Here is a 13,460-nt window from a genome sequence, read left to right on the forward strand (position 1 = left end):
GTTGATTTAATTTTCAAACAAATTTGGTATACAATTCTCCAAAATATTATAGCTGAAAAGGAAATGCTAAATTGTAGCCTTATAGCAAGTGGGTGCTGTATCACATTTATCTCTGAACCCTTAAAGTCTATAGTGGAGGAGTATCAATACTTGACAAGCAATGTATTAGTTTTCTATTGCTGTTGTAAGATTCCCACTATGGCTTAGTGACTAAAAACAGCAAACACTCCTAATGTATTTTAAGAAGTCAAAGCAAAGGTAGAGTTGTTGGCTGTGAGTCAGAGTATCAGCACTGTTGTTTACTTCTACAGGCTCCCAACGGAGAATCCATTGATGTGCCTTCTTCAATGTCTAGAGGCTATTTGCGAGCCTGGGCTCATGGCCACATTCCTCACCACTCTGATCTTTTATTTCTATCATGTCATCTGCCATTAACTGATTCTTCTTTCTCACTCCCATAAGAGCTCTGGTTATTACATTAGGCACAAACAAATTATATAGGATAAACTCTCCACCTCAAAATTCCCAGTCAGTCCAACAGATTCTATTTTGTAGAGTAGAGAAACATAATTACAAGGCTTTATATTCTAAGTTTTAAGACATGAATGCCATTAGGGGAACCATGAGTTGGTCCATTATAAATAGTAGAAGACAAAAAGGAATACAATTAAAAGGAATATTGCATGAGAGAGGCTCTATTTTCAGTTCATCCACTGAATAGGTCTTTTGCTGCTGCCCTCTGTGGGGTCTGGTCCCACTGAGTCTTCCCTGTGCTCTGCAAATTCAAATGACAATTATAGCATGAGTGACCAAAGTGGATGTCAGTGCACAGTAGTGGATTTTTGGGATTATGCAAGGTGGTCGTACCTGGTCTGTGTTTACAACCCCAGGGAATATCTGGACAATTTACATCATTATGTAATTAATTTCAGAGATTAAAATATTATCTTTATGTGTATTTTCTTTTACCTTTTCTCTCTTTTGTTTATATACTCCTTCACTCTTTGGGTACAATAACTGGCTTTTTAAATTGTAGTAACAATATTTTGCTTTTATCATTATCATCAACTTACAAGGTAAAGCTTTTTATGTTTTTGTTCTTGTTTTGTTTTTACTAGGTTGTTTTTTAGATTGCTGTGAGTTTCTCAATTGCACATTATATTTACAGAAATTTATATACTATTAGAGGTATACAAGCTACTAAACTCTAGTATGTTTTTTTTTTTCCTTCATCACGATATTTTGCTAGGAGCTAAGTTCCTCATCCTACTTGATAATATGTCCACATTTGCCAAAAAAGAAGCATAACTCTTCTCATCTATTGTTCTGTTCACTTAAGTAGATACATTGACAGCGTTAAGGCTAGGGAAGACTAGGAGAGAAGCAGTTTGAGGTACTTAGTAATAGATGTCTGAAAGGAAGGCAGATTGCGCTGACTCTAAATGGAAAGGATGATGAAGGTATAGGTTGTGCACACTAGTTTACATGACATCACTAGACCTTGCAGGACAAGCACCCAGAATAATCACATGGGACTGTTTTTGGAAAACTAACAGTGAACTCTGTCTTGATTAGCAATGACTCATTATGATCAGCAAAGGCATTAAAGAATCATATTTCATAAAATTAGCTTGACAGCCAACTACAGCAGAAGTTTATTTGGAGTAAGACTAGGTGCAGAGAAGTGCTCAGACAGTGAGTGGTGGCTGTCCAGCTGGGAGCAGGTGGAGTGTGACAGTGGAAATGAAAACAAAGCATAATAGAGAGTGGGGATGGGACATGGAAGAAGTGAGGGGGATATAGGCAGAAATCATGTAAATACAGTGCTCATGTATAACATTCTCAAAAATTAATTTTTAAATTTTAAAGAGAAAAACTGGAGAAAGAGCTATTTTTACAAGTAAATGATTTAATCTATTTTTTTAATGAATGGAATTTACTGTGGTGATGAAAATATCTTAATAGGCTTTTCATTAACTCATCACATCAAGGATAATTCAAGAATATGTGGACTAGGTTTACAAGTTAGATAAATGATAGTTAATAATTGATTATAATCAATAATTGATAGATAATTGTTCAAGATGATGTTAAAATTGGAAATAAGTAAAAAGAAGAAAAATCTTCTGATAAATAGCCTCAATTTTGAGCAAAATTGTCCTGTTTGACAGACATAGTCTTGTGGTGGTAATTGTGTTCCCCAAAATATTGTGCATCCTAATAAACTTATCTGGGGTCAGAGAACAGAACAGCCACAATATTAAACATAGAGGATAGGCAGTGGTAGCACATGCCTTTAATCCTAGTATTCCAGAGGTAGAGATCTACCTGGGTCTCTGTGTGTTCAAGGATACAGCCAAGCATGGTGACTCATGCCTTTAATTCCAGAAAGTGAGCCTTTAATCCCAGGGAGTGATGGCAGAAAACAGAAAGGTATATAAGACGTGAAGAGCAGAAACTAGAAGCTTTTAGCTGGTTAAGCTTTCAGGCTTTGAGCAGCAACTATTCAGCTGAGATTCATTTGGGTGAGGACTCAGAGGCTTCCAGTCTGAGGAAACAGGATCAGCTGAGGAATTGGCAAGGTGAGGTAGCTGTGGCTTGTTCTGCTTCTCTGATCATTCAGTGTTCACTCCAATACCTGGCTCAGGTTTGTTTTTATTAATAAGATTCTTTAAGATTCATGCCACATAGTCTTATAAAACTGTTTGTCCTTTAACAATAAAGGAAAGTCCTGTTTACCGGAGACAAGACAATCTACTAGTTATGTTTCATTTGATATAAATGAAAGATACAAACCCACTTTAATTCTTGAAATTAAGTTTTAAACTATTTTACAGTTAAGAATATTTTTAATAAGAAAAAAATCAAAGTATTGGCTTAAATTTAAAATGAATTTGAACCATCATAAAAATTGGCATAATCAAAGCTATAAAATAACCTCTATTTTTGAAACCTTAGCGAGCTCATGATGAGGCAGGAATTGTATTATAGTGAACTACTTAACATTTACTATAGAATATGTCAGTAAGCATTGTTACATATTTTGACTAAAGCTCATCATAGCAATTCTCCAACACAAAAATAATAACATATGACAGGGGTGAATATCCCCTGGCCAATTGTAGGGATTGTTTCTGTTAATCCAATTAACACATATTCTTAATTAAACATTCATTATATTCTAGATACTTGTACTAATAAACAGAGTTATGTTGTAAATATTATTCTTTTGATGGTGAAGGTTTGCACTATAGAGCTGTGGTACATGTTATTCTGACTCAAATTATTTATTGTAGTGGTTACTTTTGTCATTACTGTTGGAGAATACCAGGTAGAGACAAGCAAAGACAGAAAGAGTTTACATGGCTAATGGTTTAGGAGCTAAAGGACACTTTTCATGATAGAACAGGCACTTCCTTGGGAGAGATCACAGCTGTGGCAGCAGGAGAGTGAGATGAATTTCTGAGAACTGGAAAGACCAGAAACCAGAGAGCTCAGGCTGGAGGTAGGGCCAGGCTACAATCTTTAAAATCATCCCAGTGAGCAACTTCCTCCAGAAGGGAGCTGCATCTAAAGATTTCAAAACCTCTCTCTTAATTAGTGTTCTATTGCTGTGAATAGATGTCATGACCTAGACAGCTTATAAAAAAGAAAGCGCTTGATTCAGGCTTGCTTACAGTCTTTGAGGGTGAGTCCATGACCACCATGGTGGGAGCAGGGTGGCAGGACAGAATGGTACTGAAGCAGTAGCTGAGAGTTTGTATCCTGTTCAACAAATGGACAGCAGACAGATAGAGACAGAGGGACAAATATAGAGCAGAGACAGGGCCTAGCATGGGCTTTTGAAACCTCAAAGCCCATCCCCAGTGACATACCGTCATCAAGACCACAGCTACTCCAATTAGGTCACAATTCCTAACCCTCCCTAACTACCAACTTGAGATCAAATATTCAAATATATTTTTTCATCATCAAATAATACCTATAAATTCATATAATATGAATATATAGTATGTGAATATGTATTCACTACACACACACACACACACACACACACACACACACACACACACACACACGAGCCTATGGGGTTGTTCACATTCAAAACACTACAGCCTGCCAAACAGCACCACCATTTGGGGATGGAATGTTCACACATGAGTATACCAGGAATATTCAACTTCAAAAACTTTAACATTGGTAGAAAGTACTGCCTTAAAAATTCAAAGGCTTGCCAGGCAGTGGTGGTGCACGCCTTTAATCCCAGCACTTGGAGGCAGAGCCAGGAAGATCTCTGTGAGTTTGAGGCCAGTCTGGCCTGCAGAGTGAGTTCTAGGAAAGGTAAAAAGCTAGACAAAGAAACCCTGTCTCCAAAGGGGGAAAAATCAAAGGCTAGCAAGGTTCGGATGCCAATTGGAAGCCTAGTATAGAAAGCACGCATGTAAAGTTTTAAGTACTAGAATTTAATTGTATAGAATATAACTTTTAGCGTGGCCTATGATAAAGTAATCATAGCTACATTAGGAGTTTGAATTTGACTTATATATGTGAGCATGGTTAAAGGTGAAAGCGTTGGAGGCCACATGTTGTTCTCATCAGACTCTACAGAACAAAGTTCACTTGGATGATACCTTAAAATACAAAAGGGACACAGACTACAGTTTGTACTGAATTAAAAAGCCAAGGACTCTCAGAAGCTTGAGAATCGTTGAAAGCTTCTCATTTATTTTGTGTATTAACAGGATAAGGCTTTGATATAAATATGAAATATTTTTAGAACCTTTGGTTAAGAACATGGAAATCAAACATATTCAAAATTTGTTTTCAAGAAGCATTTTCTTTAAAAAAAAAAGGGGGGGGCTTTAAGGCTGGAGAAATGGCTCTAAAGTTGAAAGTGCTTCTTGTCCTTACAGAAGACTAGTTCCTTGAGCTCATGTGAGGTGTCTCATAACTGCCTGTAACTGCAGCTCCAGGGGATCTGACATTTACATCTGGCCTCCTTGGGCACTGTTCTTATATGAACAGAACCAGCACAGAGACACACACATGCATGCATATTTTTTTTTAAATGAATCTTTTAGAATAGAAAAAAAAAATGTCCTTGACTGAGAGCCATAGGTCAAAGTGGTTAGCAGTGAAGGGCCTCTGTTTCCAGTGGGAGTGAGGGAAAGAGGGAAAGTTGCTTCCCTCTGTTGTTCTCTGTCATAAATTCTTAGAGTGGTGAAACAGCCTAAGAAACAGCATTCTGTAGTAGTTGAAGTTTTATTTTTAAATTCAATCATAAATTGAATGTTCAGGAGGCATTGCTTTAAGCATTCACACGAATCTCCTCAGTTTTCTTATATTTTTAAAGTAATGCTTAACTGGACGTGGTGGTGCACATCTTAAATCCTAGCACTTGGGAGGCAGAGGCTAGAGAATCTCTCTGATTTCAAGTCCAGCCTGGTGAGATGCTGTACCAAATAAATAGGTAAACATATAGATAGACACATAAGTAAATAATAATAAATAAGTGGTAAATTTGCTGGCATGAGTGGGCTATTAGATATTTTCATGGAATTTAGACATTTCAATTTTCTCTCATGTTCACATTTGTAAATGAAATTAATTATGCATAAAATATTCTGAGTATTTATTGTGCATCATTTTATTTAATAAATAAGGGTTCCATCAGGTCCAACCTCAGAAACAAATCATTGTGATTGTCTTTTAAGTCTCAGTCCCTTTGTCTTTGTGAATAACACTTTACAGTAATAACCTCATCATCTCAACTCCTTTGGTATTTGTTGTAAGGACATTAATTCTGATGGGCTCATTTAGTATTAATGTGGATGTCACAAGCACTTCACCAGGAACAGGATTTCTCCTGGAATTCACCATTAATTAGCCAGGTCATTCCTTCAAAGCATTAGTCTTAGAAGAGCCACACTTCAACACACTGCTTTCTACAAAGCACATCAAGGCTCTTTCTGTCAGAAGGGCCACTTCCAAGTGCTTGAGTCTATTGAGAGAACGTTATGGGAGTGAGCAGGATACAATAGACAAGGTGTGGTAATTACCAGACAACTGATTAATGGAAAGCTGAGGTTTTAATTGAGCTTCTGTGGTCCCTACAATAGCTTGAATTGAATAAGGAACTTGATTGCACTTTAAATTTCTTTGGAGTATAAAAAAGCAATAGCGTTAAATAAAAGACTCAAATAAGTCCTTCAGCTTTCATAGAAAGCGTTAAAAAATAAAAGCCACCACAATTTAAAACTGTAGTAATTGGTGCCTTAATTAGGGACTATCTTGGCTAGAAACATTTGTATATTCTTAAATGAATGCATTTTAATGACAAAAATGCATTTTTTTATTTTGTAGTGTTTATCTGAAAAAATTATAAACTTTTAAGTAACTGTGCTTTTATTGCATTATTCTTTTTCAAAATCTAAGACAGCTATTTTTTTCTGTACAATACTATTGTCAAGGTCAGCCTATTTTTTCATTAAAATAGCAAGAAAGTTGAAGTGTCTTAACTATATCACTGTGTTCTCTACAGTACCATGCATCTTCTCCCAAACCATTGATTTGATTAAATGGAAAGGGCGGGTATGTGTGTGTGTGTGTGTGTGTTGAATTCTCTCTTCCTTGATAACTTCTTGCTAACAAATTCTCTTTACATTTTGATATTACAGAAACTGCTTTTACTTTGTAACTTAACTTAGAGAGAGTAGAAGAAAGATCAACAGAAAGACAGAGACAAAAAAAATAGAGACACAGAGAAGGAGACAGGGAGACAGAGAGATCAACAATCCTCCCCATGACATTCCTGTTTCCATATTTTTGCAATTGTAGTTCATTCTGTAAAAACAGTGCTATTACAAATGTTTTGCTTAGACTTACACTATTTCTTTTTGTTTGTTATGAGGTGGGAATAAACACTGAAAACTAGGTTTGTGAGGTTCACATTTTAGAAGACATTATATTTCCCATTAAGACTATGCCAATTCCAAGTTCGACCAGAGAGATACAAAGCCACTCTAATTCTTGCCCAAACCTTTTCCAAAGACTGCTGCAATTAGTTTTTGCCATTTGATATTGTCCACTGTTAGGTGTGGTGGTATTCTAATTGTACTGAAATGTGATTTTGATTTTATGTTAATAAATAAAGTTGCCCGGGGGTCAGAGCTATTAGAGCAAGAGTGTAGCAGTGGTGGCACATGCTTTTAATCCCAGCACGTGGTAGAAGAGTTAGGTAGATCTCTGTGTGTTCAGGGATATAGCCAGCATTGGAGACATACGCCTTTAAGACCTGGGGGGCTGTACATACAGACAGTGACAAGGCAGTCATGTGTTTGGGTTTACAACCAATGAGAAGACAGAACAAAAAGACTATGAAAAGACATACACACAGGAAGTAGCTCTCTTTCGGAGAGCTAGGACCACAGCAGGAAGAAGGGTGAGATTTTAGCTCTGAGCTCTGACCTCTTGGCTTTCTCTTCTACATTGGTTCTGTGTTTCTTATTTAATAAGACAGTTGGTTACATTTACAGTTAGGTGTCTGTGATAATATCATATTGTTGCATGGTAGGTTGGCTTTTATCCTGACTAGTGATATTAAGTACCCTTTAAAATTTATATTTTTTATCTTGCCATTCTTTTTTAAAATTTTTTATTTTCTTACCAAAACACATTATTCTAGCTCTACTAAAATCTTAAAGTTTTTGCTGTTATTTTATGTACCAAATAAACCGAACTGAATCAACACTCAATCCTAGGGGCAGAGAACTGGCTCAGTTAAGTTGTCTATTTACATACCTACTGTCCATTTGTACATCTTCTCTGAAGGAATGTCTATTTGATTGTGATGCCTAGTTTTTAATCACATTACTTATTTTGTGCTGTTGTGCTTACATATATACGTATATGTATATATAATATTTGACCATTTATCAGACATGAACTTCCTGTATATATAGGTGGTTTTGTGGGGTTTTTTTTTGTTTGTTTGTTTGCTTTTACTCTGAGGAATGTTTCCTGTGGTACAGCAAGGATTCTTATTTGAGTGTGGCTCCCTTCTTCTCCGTTGCTTTGGACATCACAAATTTTTGTCATGATTGATTTCATGGAATTTCCTGCTATATTGTCTTCTGTTAATTCTACAATTTCGTGTCTTTAATACTTATTTTATTTATTATCAATATGTGTGTATGCGTGTGTGTGTGTGTGTGTGTGTGTGTGTGTGTGTGTGTGTGTGTAGTGAGTATATGTGCAAGTGTGTGTCTGTACCTGTGCATGACCAAAGGCAAGAAGACAGTATTAGATCTTCTGGAGCTGTAGTTACTGGCATTTCCAGATCACCTGGTTTGTTATATGAGTGCTGAGATATTAACTCTCATCCTCAAGAGCAAGTGTTCTTAGCTGCCGAGCTGTCTCTCAAGTGTATAGGTGTGGTGATTCCCATGAGAATGGCCCCAGAGTCTACCGTATTTGAATGTTTGGTCCTTAGGCAGTGGTGCTAACCGAGAGGGACTAGAAGGTGTGGTTTGTTAGGGGAAATGTGTGACTCGGGTGGGCTTCAGGGTTTCAACAGCCCAAGTCAGGTCCAGTGACTTTCCTCTTCATGCTTCCTGGGAATCATGATGTCGAACTCTCAGCTACTTCTCCAACACCATGTCTGCCTGCATGCTTCCAGCCTTCTCACCAAGATGAAAATGGACTAAACCTGTGAAACTGTTAGCCAGCCCCATGCTTGCTTTATGTTATAAGGCATGGTATCTCATCATATCAGTAGAATACTGACAAAGACAGTAGAATTTCATGTATTTTATGCAAGTCCAAAATGCATTTTTGAGTTGGATTTACTTTTTACTATTTAATAAAAATTAGATTCTAACATATAGATTCAAATTAATTAAAATATAAAATCATGTACATTAGGAGCTTCAGTGATATTACCTGTCATGTGAACAGGAATCCCTGATATGTGGTACTGAAGGGACTGAAGATGCCTTATAGTCAAAAAGACATCAGGCACTGGACTTTAAAGACAACTCAAATGTATGGGAGGATAGGCTTAATATGATGGGAATTGAATATTTGCATAGATCCTGATGACCTGGCTGGTGCCTAAAGAATGTCCCCTGGCTCATCCCCATGCCTTCCCTGACATGGATGAGGAAGGCTGGAATCTGGGGCATAGCTGGTCTTGTGGACTTAAACCCACAACTGATTTACCCATGAGATTCCCTAGAGTTGGTACCTATTTTCAAAGTGATATATACATGCTTGATTCCAGGATGAAAACATCCATTGTAATGGTTGGGGAATGATCAACAAAAAAAAACCTCAGCAGCAGCTCAGCAAGGACAACTAGAGAGTATGTATGAAGTACAAGGAAGCATGGACTGTTGCATCTTCTCTGGCTTAGGGCAGACCATCCCAGCCCCTGTACTCTATGCCTGGCTGTGAGGCTGAACTCAAACTCAACAGTAAGATAGATACACACTGGAGAAAGCAAAGAAGTAGAACCAATGTGCAGCTCAGTCAGTCGGGCAGTGAAACTTTGAAATCCAGAATGTACTAATTAGTACTAGTTAGTACTAACTAATTAGTACTAATGTACTAATGTGCAATTCTAGAAAAGTATTTTCTAGAAGAATGGGATGCAGAAGGTGATCCTTTTTTCCCCTTTGATATGAGTGTTTTAAAAAAATCACCATTCACTCCTTTGCACTCGATATGCACATCATCCACATCATTTGTTAAACGGATTAATGTTATACTAGTATGGGTTCTTGTCACACTTTTCAAGGGGCAATTTCTTGTATCAGGCTTGATTTAGTTTTGTTCTCTACTCTGCACTATTTGACTATGGTCTAATAGTACCATACTGTGCTGATTGCTGCTGCTTTGTTGTAAGTTTTCGCATCACAGAGTATGAGACATTCACCTCTGTTCTTCCTCAAGATTGTTGGAGTTACTTACAATATTTTGTGACTTCAGAGGAGTTTTAGGAATTTTTTCCTTATTTTTAAAGAAATTCCATAAAATATGGAGTACATTTTCATTTCATAGCCTTTTCTTCCCATCATTAAAATATGTTTACATTGTTTATACTATTATATTTTTATTATTTAAAACTAATGCTGTGGAATCATGCTTTTGTACACTGGTTTAATAAAACACTGATTGTTCAGTAGCCAGGCAGGAAGTATAGGTTAGATAAGTAGACAAGGAGAATTCTGGGAAGAGGAAGGCTGAGTCAGGAGATGCCAGCCTGCCATCTAGGGAACAGCATGTAATGGCACACAGGTAAATCCATGGAACATGTGGCAACAGATAGATTAACAGAAATGGGCTGAGTTTAAGTGTAAGAGCTAGTCAGTAGTAAGCCTGAGCTAATGGCCAAGCAGTTTTAATTAATATAAGCCTCTGTGTATTTACTTGGGTCTAAGTGGCTATGGACCAGATGTGACACAGGAAAACTTCCAACTACAATTCTTAAGTTTAAATATATTTTGATCATATTCTTCTACTCCTTAAGTTCTTTTCTCCTCCCTTCCCCCCAAAAAAAACTTTAAGTTCTTTTTCAAAAAACAAACAAACAACAACAACAACAAAAAAAAAAACAAAAAACAAGTCATGTATACCTGCTGGGAGAGGGAAATCAGTTTTCTCCAATAGAGTGACACTGGGTATATCAACCACTCCATGAAAGGCCTCATGTTCAGAATTAGTCAAAGAACATATAATGTTTTATGTTAGTAATATACAACCTTTTACCTTCTTGATTCTCTGATTTATAAGCCTGTGCTCTTTTTTATTGGTAATAGAACTGTTTCCTTGATTTTTTTTCAAACAATATTTTTAGTGTATAGAAATACAATTAAATTTTACATGCTGATTTTATGTCCTGAAGCTTTATTGAAATAATTAATTAGCCATATCAAGTTTGTTTGGGTTTTGGTGAGTCACTGATGAATTGCTGTGCTATGCACACAGCCTGGCCTTCTAAGAGCTAGGTGTTGGAAGGTTGACACCAGTGAAATGATGATGAATAGACAGAGCTTTAGAATTGTAGCCTTATGAAAATAACGATATGGCATGCCAACCTTGCGGAAGGGCCTAGATATACAGATGCATGGCCCTTCTGACTAATTTCAGTGCAGCTGATTTCAGCAGTATACTTACTCTAATTGTTTCAACTTCATAACTGAATTTGAAATTCTTCCAAATGCTTTTGGTCTGTACATAACTGAAAAATTATGAGTGTCTTATTGGTATCACTGGGCTGAGATGACCTATTCTATAATCTCCCTGATGCCACACTTAGATTCATAATGTTTCAAACCTCTATATGTCTCATATGTTTTTATAGCAGAAACATCACATTAATGTATAATATTTAAAACACTAGAGTGCTGGATGGTTTTATGTCATTAATATGGAATATTTAAAACACTAGGTGTGCTGGATGGTTTTATGTCAACTTGACACAAGCTAGGTATCGGAAAGGTGGGGACCTCAACTGAGAAAATGCTTCCAGTAGTTTTTCTTAAATTATCTTAACTTTCTTAATTAATGATTGATGTTTGAGGGTCCAGGTGGTCTTGGGTTTTATAAGAAAACATGCTGAGCAAGCCAGGAAGCAGCACTCTCCCTTGGCCTCTGCATCAGCTCCTGCTTCCAGATTCCTGCCCTACATTGAGTTCCTGCCTTAACTGCTCTTCATGATGAATTGTTATGTGGAACTGTGGATACAATTAACCCATTATTTCCCAAGGTGCTTGGGTAAACAGAAACCCTAACTATGACACTAGATAATGAACTATATAATAAATAAGACAAAGCAGAATCAAGAACAAAGAAAAGATACCTAATAAGAGCCAATAGGGAATCTTCTAAATATCCTAAATTTTAAGAATGATGTCAGTAAACTTCAGTAAAGGGAAGTATAATCTTTACATTAGTTGTGTCAAAAAATTATATAGCAATACAGAAAAATGACCTTAGCCAATCCCTATCTCATACCAGATTTTAAAAAAAAAAGTTACAGTCATATTTAAAGTACAAATGCAAAAGATAAAACAACCAATATGTAGAATGGAACCTGGAGAGTGTCTTCACAGTCTTAGAATAGGTAAACATCTATTAATCAAGACACAATATTATAACTAAAAGTAAATATTGACAAATGAAGCTACGTTAAAATTAGAAGCTCCTTTTCCTTGTAATCATCACTGGGGGAAGGAAAAGGCAACTCCCTAAGTGGAAGAAAGCATTAACAACATATACAGCCAGCACAGAGAGGATAGTGTAGGAAAACAATTATAAATCCATAGGATTCAGGCAGCCAACACAGTTTTTTTAAATGTACAATGAATTTGAAAAGACGGTTCACAAAAAAATGGTATCAAATTCCAGCAAGTGTATAAAAGTTATTCCACATTAGAAGTCTTTATTGAAATGAAAACTAAACCAAGAATATAATATTATCCTACTTCTAGAAGGGTTAAAATGTGAAAGATGAAAAATAGCAAATATAAGTGAGGATTTGGGAGTACATGTGGTAATAACGAGGTGTGAAATGGTACAATCACTTAGACACTATTTGGCAGTCTCCATGAGAACTGAATATATACCCTGTAATTCAATCATTTACCAATGGCAGATGCCCCACAAAGTCACATTTAGATGTTCTCCAAAATATTTGCAATAAAATTCCTATGCCAGTATGGTTTCTAGGAGTTATGCTCTTTCTTTTTCTTGAAGCTGACAATGTCCTGGAATTTTTTTCTACTATTATTTGCTTTTATTTAAAAGTATGTGTGTATGTGTGGTTGAAGATAGATGCACCACACACGTGCATGTTTCTTCAGAGGCCAGAAGAGGCCACTAGGTCTCCTGGAACTGGAGTTAAAGTCTGTTGCAAACTATTTAATGTGGGTGCTAGGTACTGAATACAGGTCCAATGCAAGAGCAGCAAGTGCTCTTAACCACCGAGGCATTTCTCTAGTTCTGTGGATAAGACCTTCATACTGGGAAACAGAATATTAATAAAAATGTTAGAGGGAAACTCTAAGAGGATGGATCCATTATACTATCAGATATCATATTTGGAGTTTATTACCACAACCTAATCTTACAAATGCAATAATACTGATAATGGTGAGCAAATGTCTAAGTCATATTTATTGCTATTGTAATTTTCATTTTAAAAGTATTTCAAACTCTGGATTGCCTGAAAGGAAAATCATTGTGTTTTACTCACGAAGTAGTAAATGATGTTTTCAGTGAATGACAATAGACAGCAAAGATAGGAACTATCATCCTTGGGATGTCTGTGTTCTTACAGTTGGGTCTTTGATTATAATGTTTTGTTAAATTTAAAAGTACAGTCAGGCTCCCAGACCCCTTTGCATACCGGGGTGGGGGTGGGGCACACAACCAACCACAAGCCACTCTGTACTTTCCAG

This window comes from Peromyscus leucopus, chromosome 6 (assembly GCF_004664715.2).
Source record: "Peromyscus leucopus breed LL Stock chromosome 6, UCI_PerLeu_2.1, whole genome shotgun sequence".
Classification (NCBI taxonomy): Eukaryota; Metazoa; Chordata; class Mammalia; order Rodentia; family Cricetidae; genus Peromyscus; species Peromyscus leucopus.